The 18,416-nt window shown below is 44.7% G+C and overlaps 5 non-coding genes across 5 annotated transcripts; all 5 read right to left on the bottom strand.

The window, feature by feature from the left end:
- Positions 1 to 1,309: 1,309 nt before the first annotated feature.
- Positions 1,310 to 1,609, bottom strand: LOC146854505 (signal recognition particle RNA). Its single transcript, XR_014959168.1, has one exon.
- A 3,403-nt stretch (positions 1,610 to 5,012) lies between these two features.
- LOC146854504 (signal recognition particle RNA) lies at positions 5,013 to 5,312 on the bottom strand. Its single transcript, XR_014959281.1, has one exon.
- Positions 5,313 to 8,720: 3,408 nt separating this feature from the next.
- On the bottom strand, positions 8,721 to 9,020 carry LOC146854503 (signal recognition particle RNA). The gene has a single exon (XR_014981640.1).
- Positions 9,021 to 12,421: 3,401 nt separating this feature from the next.
- Positions 12,422 to 12,721, bottom strand: LOC146854502 (signal recognition particle RNA). The gene has a single exon (XR_014959208.1).
- A 3,407-nt stretch (positions 12,722 to 16,128) lies between these two features.
- Positions 16,129 to 16,428, bottom strand: LOC146854501 (signal recognition particle RNA). Its single transcript, XR_014959157.1, has one exon.
- Positions 16,429 to 18,416: the final 1,988 nt, after the last annotated feature.

Here is an 18,416-nt window from a genome sequence, read left to right as displayed (position 1 = left end):
CCCAGGGTCAGGTAGGTACAGTTGGTTCACCCTCAGCGGCACAAGGGCGGCCGGGTGCAGAGAGAGTTAGGCCCAATGTTATCCTATGAGAGGTAGGGGGGCCTTGGTTGGTGGCTGCTGACTAGCAGGCCACGTGGCTGTGGGAGCTGGGCTCCTGGTCACTTATCCAGGGCAAGTGGGGAAGTAGATAGATGTAGAGGTTGCACTGCCAGGGCCACTCGGACGGCTGGGTGCAGGGTGCTTTTGAGCATTCGGGCGCTCAATTGATTTGAATGGGAAATCTCTGGTTTAGAAAAAGACTTCAAGCTCGGGGACGAAGATTCTTCAGGTGCCACCACCACTTCGAGAGGTAAGTTGGGTAGGTGGAGGATAGGTAGGTACCACGGGATTGGGCACAGGGGGCCGCGGAGCGCCAGGTGCAGGGGTACCTTTTGGTGTCGGGAAATCTTACCCTCTGTTGATCGCGGTTGGGGGGGCACCTGGTTCTGAGGCTGCAGGCTTCTTCAGGAGTGTCGAGGGAGGTCCTTGGGTGCCGGACTCGGGGTCACAGTCGCCGTGGGGTCGTCCTTGTGGTCTTTGTTCACTCTGGCACAGGCCAGGCTTGGTGGGTGCAGAGTGTGAAGGGTTCGCGGTTCCGGGCTGCTGCCAGGGATTAGAAGTAGATTTGAGTAGAGCCTCTACTCATGGGAGTCCTAGGGGTTTAGAGTCTAAAGGTAGCCAGGTCCTCCAGGGTTTGTGAGGTTGCTGGCCACAAGAGATGCCGGGTTGGAGCAGGAGCAGGTTCGAGGGTCGACAGACCAGAGGCTCCAACGTTTGGGAGTTGCACAGCCCTCAGTCTTTTCATGTTTCGCTCAAAGAGTGAAGGGCCCTGTAATTTCTCCTTCTCATTCACATATGAAAAGAATGAGGGCTAATCAAAAAATGAATTAGAGCTGGACGTAGAAATGCAGCAGAAGGGCCAGCAAGCGCATTTCTAAGTTGCTCTATGAAGGATGCTTTTGTACTTGACAGATCAGTTTAATCCTACAGGTGCTCTAAAAGGAAGAATGCATTTGAGTCATCCTTGCTGAAAATCACACAGCCATTTATTCTAGGTTGCACTGAGTTTTCAGTCCTCTCCGCCTGCTAGCTTGTTGTTGCAATATGTCTCAATTCTGGAGAATTGTCTGCTATGCTGAAATGCGTGGCCCAGTTCAAATGTTCATCATATTTCCTGGAAAAATATCAAAAGGAAAACAAAGATTTGGTTTTGGGAAAATAATTTATTACACCTTGTAAAAATCAAAACTTTCACATTTGAGTCAAAAAAGAGAGGCTAGGTCTCACTATTTTGCTCAGGCTGTTTAACACGTACTGCTCACAGGTGCTGTCCTGCTACCAATGGGCATGGAAGCTTTGGCCTGCTCTGTTTCCAGCCTGGGTCGGTGCACCTCTCGTTACACAACCTGAAATTCTAGAGCTCCCTCTAGAACACCATATTGATGCCCAATGCAGCATGGACACCTGATCAACACAGCTGAGTGCAGCCCAGAACCCCTGAGCTCAAGCAATCCACAAGCCTCTGCCTCCCAAGTAACTAGGACAACAGGCACACGCCACCTTGCCCGGCAAACACTGCAGCTGTCCTAATGATGAAATGCATTCCGTAAGTAAGGATAATGATAAAGTAAGGTGGAATGAATTGATGGTTTACCAACCATGTTTCAAGAAAATCAATTTCACTATCCTTCAAAGAAAGGAAAAAAATGTCTTATCAAGAAGCAGTGTGAATATGGGAAGGGCCTTTAAAAAAGATGTGGAGTTTCCTAAAGTAAAAAAGAGGGTTGAACTGATTGAAGGAAGAGAGGAAGTAGGGTCGGAAAGATTGTGACGGGGAAGTGAATACAACATAAATACTAGTATTTAGAGAGTGAGAGACAGGTAGAGGGACAGAAGGGAAAGGAGAGTGAGAGAGAAGAGCCAGGTTAGGGCTGAGTTTCTCTTTATCTGCCAGTGACTCCCTGTAGAAGCTTGCCGGCACAATTTAGGCTGTCCTGTAGGCTTCCCTTGTTATGCCGAGCCAGCCAATATTGAGAAAAATAGCATGGGTCACAATGATGGAACTCGTCTGCAACTTCGGAAGTTTTAAAGTGGTATGGAGTGGGAGGGCTAGAAGAGTTACCATAAAGAATGAATACACGTCATTCTGTTCTCTAGCCTCAACAGCTGCAAGAGAGGAACTCCTGCTGGCCAAGAAGACCAATGTCAGTTCAGCTTGAACAGGTGAAAGCATGCCTGATTCTGCAAAGGCATGAGATTATACTTTTGCGTCAGAGGTGGTCAGGGGCTATTGCACATTAGGAAACCGTTTATTGAGGTCCAGTTGGATTACTCTATCTTCTACCACCTCAAAATCAGCTGCTCATGCAGTGTTCTATACCGATGAGCTATTTTGGTCCTCCCTGCCCCTTCCAGCTAGTGGGTCCCCTGACTAGGGAAAGTGATTCGAACAGATTTGCATATCTTTTCATAGGAGACTTCTTGACTTATTTTATACTGTGCCAAATCAAGGTAGATTGAGTAATGATCTTGACAGACCTATATTGGAGAACTGCAGTGTGAGAAAGTGGCTCTGTATATACTGTTCCCAAATAGGTACAGGGTGTACAGAGTCCACAGTCCCCAGAGGTTTGGCAGAGGCTAAAGTTAGATATAACCTTACTCTCTAAAGTGGTAGCTTTGTCGAGCAGTAAGGCAGTATCAGAGGACAGTGTAAAGCATTTGTTGCACACACTCTGTCAGCAAATGGTCTCACACACTCAATAACTGAACTCTAGGCCAATGGTTTATCTACAAAAAAATATATGCTTGTTTTATTTTAGAACCAACAATAGGTATTAAAATATACTTTCTCAGAATGAGATGCTTTATATAAATACTTTTGCAATATGCAATTGAGTTTTGTAGAAAGTTACAAGTGGTTGCAATAGGCAACAACATTTTAAACACAATAATGCATTGAGCTCAATGGAAGTTTCAAGTTATTTGCAACAGATTACTTTTAGGATTACTTTTGGATTTCCAGGACTGGATCCTAGATTCAGTCCTGGGTCAGTACTTGGAATCAAGTGATAAAAGTCGACTTAATTACTGTGATGATTTTTAGACAATATTTTGCTAATTTAAAAGTTGACAGAAAATATTTCATAGAAAACAGTCTAAGATTCCCTATGGCAGAAAATTCAAGTTGCAGGTATAGTATGTTCTCGTTACTTTTGTAATCCAGTACTGGGTGCCTAGACTCAGTACTGGGACCTTTATCCAAAACAGGTAAGTAATTACGTTTTCAGAAATTATACGCATTTTTAAAGAATATTTAAAGTTTGCAGAAATTGACACTTAGAAGAAATTTCACAGAAAAACAGTCAATGATTTCCTACGGGAGAAAATTGGGTTACTGGTAAGTACAGTTGTAAGTATTTTTCAGAGTCAGTGCTGGGCACCAAGATCCAGCACTGGGAGCTCACCTAATAGCAGGTGAGTATTTTCGTTTTCGTTACTCGGCTGATTTTTGGTGAATATTTTAAGTTTTGAAAAGTCCACACTTGGAAGAAATTTCAGGAAAAACCAGTCAATGTTACCCTACGGAGAAGATTGAGTTATCGGTTTAAAGGTAAGTACTCGACTGGCAGAGTTAAGGTTCTGGGCATAGACTCAGGCGTCTCCCAGGGTCAGGTAGGTACAGTTGGTTCACCCTCAGCGGCACAAGGGCGGCCGGGTGCAGAGAGAGTTAGGCCCAATGTTATCCTATGAGAGGTAGGGGGGCCTTGGTTGGTGGCTGCTGACTAGCAGGCCACGTGGCTGTGGGAGCTGGGCTCCTGGTCACTTATCCAGGGCAAGTGGGGAAGTAGATAGATGTAGAGGTTGCACTGCCAGGGCCACTCGGACGGCTGGGTGCAGGGTGCTTTTGAGCATTCGGGCGCTCAATTGATTTGAATGGGAAATCTCTGGTTTAGAAAAAGACTGCAAGCTCGGGGACGAAGATTCTTCAGGTGCCACCACCACTTCGAGAGGTAAGTTGGGTAGTTGGAGGATAGGTAGGTACCCCGGGATTGGGCACAGGGGGCCGCGGAGCGCCGGGTGCAGGGGTACCTTTTGGTGTCGGGAAATCTTACCCTCTGTTGATCGCGGTTGGGGGGGCACCTGGTTCTGAGGCTGCAGGCTTCTTCAGGAGTGTCGAGGGAGGTCCTTGGGTGCCGGACTCGGGGTCACAGTCGCCGTGGGGTCATCCTTGTGGTCTTTGTTCACTCTGGCACAGGCCAGGCTTGGTGGGTGCAGAGTGTGAAGGGTTCGCGGTTCCGGGCTGCTGCCAGGGATTAGAAGTAGATTTGAGTAGAGCCTCTACTCATGGGAGTCCCAGGGGTTTAGAGTCAAAAGGTAGCCAGGTCCTCCAGGGTTTGTGAGGTTGCTGGCCACAAGAGATGCCGGGTTGGAGCAGGAGCAGGTTCGAGGGTCGACAGGCCAGAGGCTCCAACGTTTGGGAGTTGCACAGCCCTCAGTCTTTTCATGTTTCGCTCAAAGAGTGAAGGGCCCTGTAATTTCTCCTTCTCATTCACATATGAAAAGAATGAGGGCTAATCAAAAAATGAATTAGAGCTGGACGTAGAAATGCAGCAGAAGGGCCAGCAAGCGCATTTCTAAGTTGCTCTATGAAGGATGCTTTTGTACTTGACAGATCAGTTTAATCCTACAGGTGCTCTAAAAGGAAGAATGCATTTGAGTCATCCTTGCTGAAAATCACACAGCCATTTATTCTAGGTTGCACTGAGTTTTCAGTCCTCTCCGCCTGCTAGCTTGTTGTTGCAATATGTCTCAATTCTGGAGAATTGTCTGCTATGCTGAAATGCGTGGCCCAGTTCAAATGTTCATCATATTTCCTGGAAAAATATCAAAAGGAAAACAAAGATTTGGTTTTGGGAAAATAATTTATTACACCTTGTAAAAATCAAAACTTTCACATTTGAGTCAAAAAAGAGAGGCTAGGTCTCACTATTTTGCTCAGGCTGTTTAACACGTACTGCTCACAGGTGCTGTCCTGCTACCAATGGGCATGGAAGCTTTGGCCTGCTCTGTTTCCAGCCTGGGTCGGTGCACCTCTCGTTACACAACCTGAAATTCTAGAGCTCCCTCTAGAACACCATATTGATGCCCAATGCAGCATGGACACCTGATCAACACAGCTGAGTGCAGCCCAGAACCCCTGGGCTCAAGCAATCCACAAGCCTCTGCCTCCCAAGTAACTAGGACAACAGGCACACGCCACCTTGCCCGGCAAACACTGCAGCTGTCCTAATGATGAAATGCATTCCATAAGTAAGGATAATGATAAAGTAAGGTGGAATGAATTGATGGTTTACCAACCATGTTTCAAGAAAATCAATTTCACTACCCTTCAAAGAAAGGAAAAAAATGTCTTATCAAGAAGCAGTGTGAATATGGGAAGGGCCTTTAAAAAAGATGTGGAGTTTCCTAAAGTAAAAAAGAGGGTTGAACTGATTGAAGGGAGAGAGGAAGTAGGGTCGGAAAGATTGTGACGGGGAAGTGAATACAACATAAATACTAGTATTTAGAGAGTGAGAGACAGGTAGAGGGACAGAAGGGAAAGGAGAGTGAGAGTGAGAGAGAAGAACCAGGTTAGGGCTGAGTTTCTCTTTATCTGCCAGTGACTCCCTGTAGAAGCTTGCCGGCACAATTTAGGCTGTCCTGTAGGCATCCCTTGTTATGCCGAGCCAGCCAATATTGAGAAAAATAGCATGGGTCACAATGATGGAACTCGTCTGCAACATCGGAAGTTTTAAAGTAGTATGGAGTGGGAGGGCTAGAAGAGTTACCATAAAGAATGAATACACGTCATTCTGTTCTCTAGCCTCAACAGCTGCAAGAGAGGAACTCCTGCTGGCCAAGAAGACCTATGTCAGTTCAGCTTGAACAGGTGAAAGCATGCCTGATTCTGCAAAGGTATGAGATTACACTTTTGCGTCAGAGGTGGTCAGGGGCTATTGCACATTAGGAAACCGTTTATTGAGGTCCAGTTGGATTACTCTATCTTCTACCACCTCAAAATCAGCTGCTCATGCAGTGTTCTATACCGATGAGTTATTTTGGTCCTCCCTGCCCCTTCCAGCTAGTGGGTCCCCTGACTAGGGAAAGTGATTCAAACAGATTTGCATATCTTTTCATAGGAGACTTCTTGACTTATTTTATACTGTGCCAAATCAAGGTAGATTGAGTAATGATCTTGACAGACCTATATTGGAGAACTGCAGTGTGAGAAAGTGGCTCTGTATATACTATTCCCAAATAGGTACAGGGTGTACAGAGTCCACAGTCCCCAGAGGTTTGGCAGAGGCTAAAGTTAGATATAACCTTACTCTCTAAAGTGGTAGCTTGGTCGAGCAGTAAGGCAGTATCAGAGGACAGTGTAAAGCATTTGTTGCACACACTCAGTCAGCAAATGGTCTCACACACTCAATAACTGAACTCTAGGCCAATGGTTTATCTACAAAAAAATATATGCTTGTTTTATTTTAGAACCAACAATAGGTATTAAAATATACTTTCTCAGAATGAGATGCTTTATATAAATACTTTTGCAATATGCAATTGAGTTTTGTAGAAAGTTACAAGTGGTTGCAATAGGCAACAACATTTTAAACACAATAATGCATTGAGCTCAATGGAAGTTTCAAGTTATTTGCAACAGATTACTTTTAGGATTACTTTTGGATTTCCAGGACTGGATCCTAGATTCAGTCCTGGGTCAGTACTTGGAATCAAGTGATAAAAGTCGACTTAATTACTGTGATGATTTTTAGACAATATTTTGCTATTTTAAAAGTTGACAGAAAATATTTCATAGAAAACAGTCTAAGATTCCCTATGGCAGAAAATTCAAGTTGCAGGTATAGTATGTTCTCGTTACTTTTGTAATCCAGTACTGGGTGCCTAGACTCAGTACTGGGACCTTTATCCAAAACAGGTAAGTAATTACGTTTTCAGAAATTATACGATTTTTAAAGAATATTTAAAGTTTGCAGAAATTGACACTTAGAAGAAATTTCACAGAAAAACAGTCAATGATTTCCTACGGGAGAAAATTGGGTTACTGGTAAGTACAGTTGTAAGTATTTTTCAGAGTCAGTGCTGGGCACCAAGATCCAGCACTGGGAGCTCACCTAATAGCAGGTGAGTATTTTCGTTTTCGTTACTCGGCTGATTTTTGGTGAATATTTTAAGTTTTGAAAAGTCCACACTTGGAAGAAATTTCAGGAAAAACCAGTCAATGTTACCCTATGGAGATGATTGAGTTATCGGTTTAAAGGTAAGTACTCGACTGGCAGAGTTAAGGTTCTGGGCATAGACTCAGGCGTCTCCCAGGGTCAGGTAGGTACAGTTGGTTCACCCTCAGCGGCACAAGGGCGGCCGGGTGCAGAGAGAGTTAGGCCCAATGTTATCCTATGAGAGGTAGGGGGGCCTTGGTTGGTGGCTGCTGACTAGCAGGCCACGTGGCTGTGGGAGCTGGGCTCCTGGTCACTTATCCAGAGCAAGTGGGGAAGTAGATAGATGTAGAGGTTGCACTGCCAGGGCCACTCGGACGGCTGGGTGCAGGGTGCTTTTGAGCATTCGGGCGCTCAATTGATTTGAATGGGAAATCTCTGGTTTAGAAAAAGACTGCAAGCTCGGGGACGAAGATTCTTCAGGTGCCACCACCACTTCGAGAGGTAAGTTGGGTAGTTGGAGGATAGGTAGGTACCCCGGGATTGGGCACAGGGGGCCGCGGAGCGCCGGGTGCAGGGGTACCTTTTGGTGTCGGGAAATCTTACCCTCTGTTGATCGCGGTTGGGGGGGCACCTGGTTCTGAGGCTGAGGGCTTCTTCAGGAGTGTCGAGGGAGGTCCTTGGGTGCCGGACTCGGGGTCACAGTCGCCGTGGGGTCGTCCTTGTGGTCTTTGTTCACTCTGGCACAGGCCAGGCTTGGTGGGTGCAGAGTGTGAAGGGTTCGCGGTTCCGGGCTGCTGCCAGGGATTAGAAGTAGATTTGAGTAGAGCCTCTACTCATGGGAGTCCCAGGGGTTTAGAGTCAAAAGGTAGCCAGGTCCTCCAGGGTTTGTGAGGTTGCTGGCCACAAGAGATGCCGGGTTGGAGCAGGAGCAGGTTCGAGGGTCGACAGGCCAGAGGCTCCAACGTTTGGGAGTTGCACAGCCCTCAGTCTTTTCATGTTTCGCTCAAAGAGTGAAGGGCCCTGTAATTTCTCCTTCTCATTCACATATGAAAAGAATGAGGGCTAATCAAAAAATGAATTAGAGCTGGACGTAGAAATGCAGCAGAAGGGCCAGAAAGCGCATTTCTAAGTTGCTCTATGAAGGATGCTTTTGTACTTGACAGATCAGTTTAATCCTACAGGTGCTCTAAAAGGAAGAATGCATTTGAGTCATCCTTGCTGAAAATCACACAGCCATTTATTCTAGGTTGCACTGAGTTTTCAGTCCTCTCCGCCTGCTAGCTTGTTGTTGCAATATGTCTCAATTCTGGAGAATTGTCTGCTATGCTGAAATGCGTGGCCCAGTTCAAATGTTCATCATATTTCCTGGAAAAATATCAAAAGGAAAACAAAGATTTGGTTTTGGGAAAATAATTTATTACAGCTTGTAAAAATCAAAACTTTCACATTTGAGTCAAAAAAGAGAGGCTAGGTCTCACTATTTTGCTCAGGCTGTTTTACACGTACTGCTCACAGGTGCTGTCCTGCTACCAATGGGCATGGAAGCTTTGGCCTGCTCTGTTTCCAGCCTGGGTCGGTGCACCTCTCGTTACACAACCTGAAATTCTAGAGCTCCCTCTAGAACACCATATTGATGCCCAATGCAGCATGGACACCTGATCAACACAGCTGAGTGCAGCCCAGAACCCCTGAGCTCAATCAATCCACAAGCCTCTGCCTCCCAAGTAACTAGGACAACATGCACACGCCACCTTGCCCGGCAAACACTGCAGCTGTCCTAATGATGAAATGCATTCCATTAGTAAGGATAATGATAAAGTAAGGTGGAATGAATTGATGGTTTACCAACCATGTTTCAAGAAAATCAATTTCACTATCCTTCAAAGAAAGGAAAAAAATGTCTTATCAAGAAGCAGTGTGAATATGGGAAGGGCCTTTAAAAAAGATGTGGAGTTTCCTAAAGTAAAAAAGAGGGTTGAACTGATTGAAGGGAGAGAGGAAGTAGGGTCGGAAAGATTGTGACGGGGAAGTGAATACAACATAAATACTAGTATTTAGAGAGTGAGAGACAGGTAGAGGGACAGAAGGGAAAGGAGAGTGAGAGAGAAGAGCCAGGTTAGGGCTGAGTTTCTCTTTATCTGCCAGTGACTCCCTGTAGAAGCTTGCCGGCACAATTTAGGCTGTCCTGTAGGCTTCCCTTGTTATGCCGAGCCAGCCAATATTGAGAAAAATAGCATGGGTCACAATGATGGAACTCGTCTGCAACATCGGAAGTTTTAAAGTAGTATGGAGTGGGAGGGCTAGAAGAGTTACCATAAAGAATGAATACACGTCATTCTGTTCTCTAGCCTCAACAGCTGCAAGAGAGGAACTCCTGCTGGCCAAGAAGACCAATGTCAGTTCAGCTTGAACAGGTGAAAGCATGCCTGATTCTGCAAAGGTATGAGATTACACTTTTGCGTCAGAGGTGGTCAGGGGCTATTGCACATTAGGAAACCGTTTATTGAGGTCCAGTTGGATTACTCTATCTTCTACCACCTCAAAATCAGCTGCTCATGCAGTGTTCTATACCGATGAGCTATTTTGGTCCTCCCTGCCCCTTCCAGCTAGTGGGTCCCCTGACTAGGGAAAGTGATTCGAACAGATTTGCATATCTTTTCATAGGAGACTTCTTGACCTATTTTATACTGTGCCAAATCAAGGTAGATTGAGTAATGATCTTGACAGACCTATATTGGAGAACTGCAGTGTGGGAAAGTGGCTCTGTATATACTGTTCCCAAATAGGTACAGGGTGTACAGAGTCCACAGTCCCCAGAGGTTTGGCAGAGGCTAAAGTTAGATATAACCTTACTCTCTAAAGTGGTAGCTTGGTCGAGCAGTAAGGCAGTATCAGAGGACAGTGTAAAGCATTTGTTGCACACACTCAGTCAGCAAATGGTCTCACACACTCAATAACTGAACTCTAGGCCAATGGTTTATCTACAAAAAATATATGCTTGTTTTATTTTAGAACCAACAATAGGTATTAAAATATACTTTCTCAGAATGAGATGCTTTATATAAATACTTTTGCAATATGCAATTGACTTTTGTAGAAAGTTACAAGTAGTTGCAATAGGCAACAACATTTTAAACACAATAATGCATTGAGCTCAATGGAAGTTTCAAGTTATTTGCAACAGATTACTTTTAGGATTACTTTTGGATTTCCAGGACTGGATCCTAGATTCAGTCCTGGGTCAGTACTTGGAATCAAGTGATAAAAGTCGACTTAATTACTGTGATGATTTTTAGACAATATTTTGCTATTTTAAAAGCTGACAGAAAATATTTCATAGAAAACAGTCTAAGATTCCCTATGGCAGAAAATTCAAGTTGCAGGTATAGTATGTTCTCGTTACTTTTGTAATCCAGTACTGGGTGCCTAGACTCAGTACTGGGACCTTTATCCAAAACAGGTAAGTAATTACGTTTTCAGAAATTATACGATTTTTAAAGAATATTTAAAGTTTGCAGAAATTGACACTTAGAAGAAATTTTACAGAAAAACAGTCAATGATTTCCTACGGGAGAAAATTGGGTTACTGGTAAGTACAGTTGTAAGTATTTTTCAGAGTCAGTGCTGGGCACCAAGATCCAGCACTGGGAGCTCACCTAATAGCAGGTGAGTATTTTCGTTTTCGTTACTCGGCTGATTTTTGGTGAATATTTTAAGTTTTGAAAAGTCCACACTTGGAAGAAATTTCAGGAAAAACCAGTCAATGTTACCCTATGGAGAAGATTGAGTTATCGGTTTAAAGGTAAGTACTCGACTGGCAGAGTTAAGGTTCTGGGCATAGACTCAGGCGTCTCCCAGGGTCAGGTAGGTACAGTTGGTTCACCCTCAGCGGCACAAGGGCGGCCGGGTGCAGAGAGAGTTAGGCCCAATGTTATCCTATGAGAGGTAGGGGGGGCCTTGGTTGGTGGCTGCTGACTAGCAGGCCACGTGGCTGTGGGAGCTGGGCTCCTGGTCACTTATCCAGGGCAAGTGGGGAAGTAGATAGATGTAGAGGTTGCACTGCCAGGGCCACTCGGACGGCTGGGTGCAGGGTGCTTTTGAGCATTCGGGCGCTCAATTGATTTGAATGGGAAATCTCTGGTTTAGAAAAAGACTGCAAGCTCGGGGACGAAGATTCTTCAGGTGCCACCACCACTTCGAGAGGTAAGTTGGGTAGTTGGAGGATAGGTAGGTACCCCGGGATTGGGCACAGGGGGCCGCGGAGCGCCGGGGCAGGGGTACCTTTTGGTGTCGGGAAATCTTACCCTCTGTTGATCGCGGTTGGGGGGGCACCTGGTTCTGAGGCTGCAGGCTTCTTCAGGAGTGTCGAGGGAGGTCCTTGGGTGCCGGACTCGGGGTCACAGTCGCCGTGGGGTCATCCTTGTGGTCTTTGTTCACTCTGGCACAGGCCAGGCTTGGTGGGTGCAGAGTGTGAAGGGTTCGCGGTTCCGGGCTGCTGCCAGGGATTAGAAGTAGATTTGAGTAGAGCCTCTACTCATGGGAGTCCCAGGGGTTTAGAGTCAAAAGGTAGCCAGGTCCTCCAGGGTTTGTGAGGTTGCTGGCCACAAGAGATGCCGGGTTGGAGCAGGAGCAGGTTCGAGGGTCGACAGGCCAGAGGCTCCAACGTTTGGGAGTTGCACAGCCCTCAGTCTTTTCATGTTTCGCTCAAAGAGTGAAGGGCCCTGTAATTTCTCCTTTTCATTCACATATGAAAAGAATGAGGGCTAATCAAAAAATGAATTAGAGCTGGACGTAGAAATGCAGCAGAAGGGCCAGCAAGCGCATTTCTAAGTTGCTCTATGAAGGATGCTTTTGTACTTGACAGATCAGTTTAATCCTACAGGTGCTCTAAAAGGAAGAATGCATTTGAGTCATCCTTGCTGAAAATCACACAGCCATTTATTCTAGGTTGCACTGAGTTTTCAGTCCTCTCCGCCTGCTAGCTTGTTGTTGCAATATGTCTCAATTCTGGAGAATTGTCTGCTATGCTGAAATGCGTGGCCCAGTTCAAATGTTCATCATATTTCCTGGAAAAATATCAAAAGGAAAACAAAGATTTGGTTTTGGGAAAATAATTTATTACACCTTGTAAAAATCAAAACTTTCACATTTGAGTCAAAAAAGAGAGGCTAGGTCTCACTATTTTGCTCAGGCTGTTTTACACGTACTGCTCACAGGTGCTGTTCTGCTACCAATGGGCATGGAAGCTTTGGCCTGCTCTGTTTCCAGCCTGGGTCGGTGCACCTCTCGTTACACAACCTGAAATTCTAGAGCTCCCTCTAGAACACCATATTGATGCCCAATGCAGCATGGACACCTGATCAACACAGCTGAGTGCAGCCCAGAACCCCTGAGCTCAAGCAATCCACAAGCCTCTGCCTCCCAAGTAACTAGGACAACAGGCACACGCCACCTTGCCCGGCAAACACTGCAGCTGTCCTAATGATGAAATGCATTCCATAAGTAAGGATAATGATAAAGTAAGGTGGAATGAATTGATGGTTTACCAACCATGTTTCAAGAAAATCAATTTCACTATCCTTCAAAGAAAGGAAAAAAATGTCTTATCAAGAAGCAGTGTGAATATGGGAAGGGCCTTTAAAAAAGATGTGGAGTTTCCTAAAGTAAAAAAGAGGGTTGAACTGATTGAAGGGAGAGAGGAAGTAGGGTCGGAAAGATTGTGACGGGGAAGTGAATACAACATAAATACTAGTATTTAGAGAGTGAGAGACAGGTAGAGGGACAGAAGGGAAAGGAGAGTGAGAGTGAGAGAGAAGAGCCAGGTTAGGGCTGAGTTTCTCTTTATCTGCCAGTGACTCCCTGTAGAAGCTTGCTGGCACAATTTAGGCTGTCCTGTAGGCATCCCTTGTTATGCCGAGCCAGCCAATATTGAGAAAAATAGCATGGGTCACAATGATGGAACTCGTCTGCAACTTCGGAAGTTTTAAAGTGGTATGGAGTGGGAGGGCTAGAAGAGTTACCATAAAGAATGAATACACGTCATTCTGTTCTCTAGCCTCAACAGCTGCAAGAGAGGAACTCCTGCTGGCCAAGAAGACCAATGTCAGTTCAGCTTGAACAGGTGAAAGCATGCCTGATTCTGCAAAGGTATGAGATTACACTTTTGCGTCAGAGGTGGTCAGGGGCTATTGCACATTAGGAAACCGTTTATTGTGGTCCAGTTGGATTACTCTATCTTCTACCACCTCAAAATCAGCTGCTCATGCAGTGTTCTATACCGATGAGCTATTTTGGTCCTCCCTGCCCCTTCCAGCTAGTGGATCCCCTGACTAGGGAAAGTGATTCGAACAGATTTGCATATCTTTTCATAGGAGACTTCTTGACTTATTTTATACTGTGCCAAATCAAGGTAGATTGAGTAATGATCTTGACAGACCTATATTGGAGAACTGCAGTGTGAGAAAGTGGCTCTGTATATACTGTTCCCAAATAGGTACAGGGTGTACAGAGTCCACAGTCCCCAGAGGTTTGGCAGAGGCTAAAGTTAGATATAACCTTACTCTCTAAAGTGGTAGCTTGGTCGAGCAGTAAGGCAGTATCAGAGGACAGTGTAAAGCATTTGTTGCACACACTCAGTCAGCAAATGGTCTCACACACTCAATAACTGAACTCTAGGCCAATGGTTTATCTACAAAAAATATATGCTTGTTTTATTTTAGAACCAACAATAGGTATTAAAATATACTTTCTCAGAATGAGATGCTTTATATAAATACTTTTGCAATATGCAATTGAGTTTTGTAGAAAGTTACAAGTGGTTGCAATAGGCAACAACATTTTAAACACAATAATGCATTGAGCTCAATGGAAGTTTCAAGTTATTTGCAACAGATTACTTTTAGGATTACTTTTGGATTTCCAGGACTGGATCCTAGATTCAGTCCGGGGTCAGTACTTGGAATCAAGTGATAAAAGTCGACTTAATTACTGTGATGATTTTTAGACAATATTTTGCTATTTTAAAAGCTGACAGAAAATATTTCATAGAAAACAGTCTAAGATTCCCTATGGCAGAAAATTCAAGTTGCAGGTATAGTATGTTCTCGTTACTTTTTTAATCCAGTACTGGGTGCCTAGACTCAGTACTGGGACCTTTATCCAAAACAGGTAAGTAATTACGTTTTCAGAAATTATACGATTTTTAAAGAATATTTAAAGTTTGCAGAAATTGACACTTAGAAGAAATTTTACAGAAAAACAGTCAATGATTTCCTACGGGAGAAAATTGGGTTACTGGTAAGTACAGTTGTAAGTATTTTTCAGAGTCAGTGCTGGGCACCAAGATCCAGCACTGGGAGATCACCTAATAGCAGGTGAGTATTTTCGTTTTCGTTACTCGGCTGATTTTTGGTGAATATTTTAAGTTTTGAAAAGTCCACACTTGGAAGAAATTTCAGGAAAAACCAGTCAATGTTACCCTATGGAGAAGATTGAGTTATCGGTTTAAAGGTAAGTACTCGACTGGCAGAGTTAAGGTTCTGGGCATAGACTCAGGCGTCTCCCAGGGTCAGGTAGGTACAGTTGGTTCACCCTCAGCGGCACAAGGGCGGCCGGGTGCAGAGAGAGTTAGGCCCAATGTTATCCTATGAGAGGTAGGGGGGCCTTGGTTAGTGGCTGCTGACTAGCAGGCCACGTGGCTGTGGGAGCTGGGCTCCTGGTCACTTATCCAGGGCAAGTGGGGAAGTAGATAGATGTAGAGGTTGCACTGCCAGGGCCACTCGGACGGCTGGGTGCAGGGTGCTTTTGAGCATTCGGGCGCTCAATTGATTTGAATGGGAAATCTCTGGTTTAGAAAAAGACTGCAAGCTCGGGGACGAAGATTCTTCAGGTGCCACCACCACTTCGAGAGGTAAGTTGGGTAGTTGGAGGATAGGTAGGTACCCCGGGATTGGGCACAGGGGGCCGCGGAGCGCCGGGTGCAGGGGTACCTTTTGGTGTCGGGAAATCTTACCCTCTGTTGATCGCGGTTGGGGGGGCACCTGGTTCTGAGGCTGCAGGCTTCTTCAGGAGTGTCGAGGGAGGTCCTTGGGTGCCGGACTCGGGGTCACAGTCGCCGTGGGGTCATCCTTGTGGTCTTTGTTCACTCTGGCACAGGCCAGGCTTGGTGGGTGCAGAGTGTGAAGGGTTCGCGGTTCCGGGCTGCTGCCAGGGATTAGAAGTAGATTTGAGTAGAGCCTCTACTCATGGGAGTCCCAGGGGTTTAGAGTCAAAAGGTAGCCAGGTCCTCCAGGGTTTGTGAGGTTGCTGGCCACAAGAGATGCCGGGTTGGAGCAGGAGCATGTTCGAGGGTCGACAGGCCAGAGGCTCCAACGTTTGGGAGTTGCACAGCCCTCAGTCTTTTCATGTTTCGCTCAAAGAGTGAAGGGCCCTGTAATTTCTCCTTCTCATTCACATATGAAAAGAATGAGGGCTAATCAAAAAATGAATTAGAGCTGGACGTAGAAATGCAGCAGAAGGGCCAGCAAGCGCATTTCTAAGTTGCTCTATGAAGGATGCTTTTGTACTTGACAGATCAGTTTAATCCTACAGGTGCTCTAAAAGGAAGAATGCATTTGAGTCATCCTTGCTGAAAATCACACAGCCATTTATTCTAGGTTGCACTGAGTTTTCAGTCCTCTCCGCCTGCTAGCTTGTTGTTGCAATATGTCTCAATTCTGGAGAATTGTCTGCTATGCTGAAATGCGTGGCCCAGTTCAAATGTTCATCATATTTCCTGGAAAAATATCAAAAGGAAAACAAAGATTTGGTTTTGGGAAAATAATTTATTACACCTTGTAAAAATCAAAACTTTCACATTTGAGTCAAAAAAGAGAGGCTAGGTCTCACTATTTTGCTCAGGCTGTTTTACACGTACTGCTCACAGGTGCTGTCCTGCTACCAATGGGCATGGAAGCTTTGGCCTGCTCTGTTTCCAGCCTGGGTCAGTGCACCTCTCGTTACACAACCTGAAATTCTAGAGCTCCCTCTAGAACACCATATTGATGCCCAATGCAGCATGGACACCTGATCAACACAGCTGAGTGCAGCCCAGAACCCCTGGGCTCAAGCAATCCACAAGCCTCTGCCTCCCAAGTAACTAGGACAACAGGCACACGCCACCTTGCCCGGCAAACACTGCAGCTGTCCTAATGATGAAATGCATTCCATAAGTAAGGATAATGATAAAGTAAGGTGGAATGAATTGATGGTTTACCAACCATGTTTCAAGAAAATCAATTTCACTATCCTTCAAAGAAAGGAAAAAAATGTCTTATCAAGAAGCAGTGTGAATATGGGAAGGGCCTTTAAAAAAGATGTGGAGTTTCCTAAAGTAAAAAAGAGGGTTGAACTGATTGAAGGGAGAGAGGAAGTAGGGTCGGAAAGATTGTGACGGGGAAGTGAATACAACATAAATACTAGTATTTAGAGAGTGAGAGACAGGTAGAGGGACAGAAGGGAAAGGAGAGTGAGAGTGAGAGAGAAGAGCCAGGTTAGGGCTGAGTTTCTCTTTATCTGCCAGTGACTCCCTGTAGAAGCTTGCTGGCACAATTTAGGCTGTCCTGTAGGCATCCCTTGTTATGCCGAGCCAGCCAATATTGAGAAAAATAGCATGGGTCACAATGATGGAACTCGTCTGCAACTTCGGAAGTTTTAAAGTGGTATGGAGTGGGAGGGCTAGAAGAGTTACCATAAAGAATGAATACACGTCATTCTGTTCTCTAGCCTCAACAGCTGCAAGAGAGGAACTCCTGCTGGCCAAGAAGACCAATGTCAGTTCAGCTTGAACAGGTGAAAGCATGCCTGATTCTGCAAAGGTATGAGATTACACTTTTGCGTCAGAGGTGGTCAGGGGCTATTGCACATTAGGAAACCGTTTATTGTGGTCCAGTTGGATTACTCTATCTTCTACCACCTCAAAATCAGCTGCTCATGCAGTGTTCTATACCGATGAGCTATTTTGGTCCTCCCTGCCCCTTCCAGCTAGTGGGTCCCCTGACTAGGGAAAGTGATTCGAACAGATTTGCATATCTTTTCATAGGAGACTTCTTGACTTATTTTATACTGTGCCAAATCAAGGTAGATTGAGTAATGATCTTGACAGACCTATATTGGAGAACTGCAGTGTGAGAAAGTGGCTCTGTATATACTGTTCCCAAATAGGTACAGGGTGTACAGAGTCCACAGTCCCCAGAGGTTTGGCAGAGGCTAAAGTTAGATATAACCTTACTCTATAAAGTGGTAGCTTGGTCGAGCAGTAAGGCAGTATCAGAGGACAGTGTAAAGCATTTGTTGCACACACTCAGTCAGCAAATGGTCTCACACACTCAATAACTGAACTCTAGGCCAATGGTTTATCTACAAAAAAATATATGCTTGTTTTATTTTAGAACCAACAATAGGTATTAAAATATACTTTCTTAGAATGAGATGCTTTATATAAATACTTTTGCAATATGCAATTGAGTTTTGTAGAAAGTTACAAGTGGTTGCAATAGGCAACAACATTTTAAACACAATAATGCATTGAGCTCAATGGAAGTTTCAAGTTATTTGCAACAGATTACTTTTAGGATTACTTTTGGATTTCCAGGACTGGATCCTAGATTCAGTCCTGGGTCAGTACTTGGAATCAAGTGATAAAAGTCGACTTAATTACTGTGATGATTTTTAGACAATATTTTGCTATTTTAAAAGCTGACGGAAAATATTTCATAGAAAACAGTCTAAGATTCCCTATGGCAGAAAATTCAAGTTGCAGGTATAGTATGTTCTCGTTACTTTTTTAATCCAGTACTGGGTGCCTAGACTCAGTACTGGGACCTTTACCCAAAACAGGTAAGTAATTACGTTTTCAGAAATTATACGATTTTTAAAGAATATTTAAAGTTTGCAGAAAATTGACACTTAGAAGAAATTTCACAGAAAAACAGTCAATGATTTCCTACGGGAGAAAATTGGGTTACTGGTAAGTACAGTTGTAAGTATTTTTCAGAGTCAGTGCTGGGCACCAAGATCCAGCACTGGGAGCTCACCTAATAGCAGGTGAGTATTTTCGTTTTCGTTACTCGGCTGATTTTTGGTGAATATTTTAAGTTTTGAAAAGTCCACACTTGGAAG

This window comes from Triturus cristatus, chromosome 4_1 (genome assembly GCF_964204655.1).
Source record: "Triturus cristatus chromosome 4_1, aTriCri1.1, whole genome shotgun sequence".
Lineage (NCBI taxonomy): Eukaryota > Metazoa > Chordata > Amphibia > Caudata > Salamandridae > Triturus > Triturus cristatus.
Note: the sequence above shows the minus strand (reverse complement) of the source record. Positions and strands in the feature narration are given on the sequence as shown.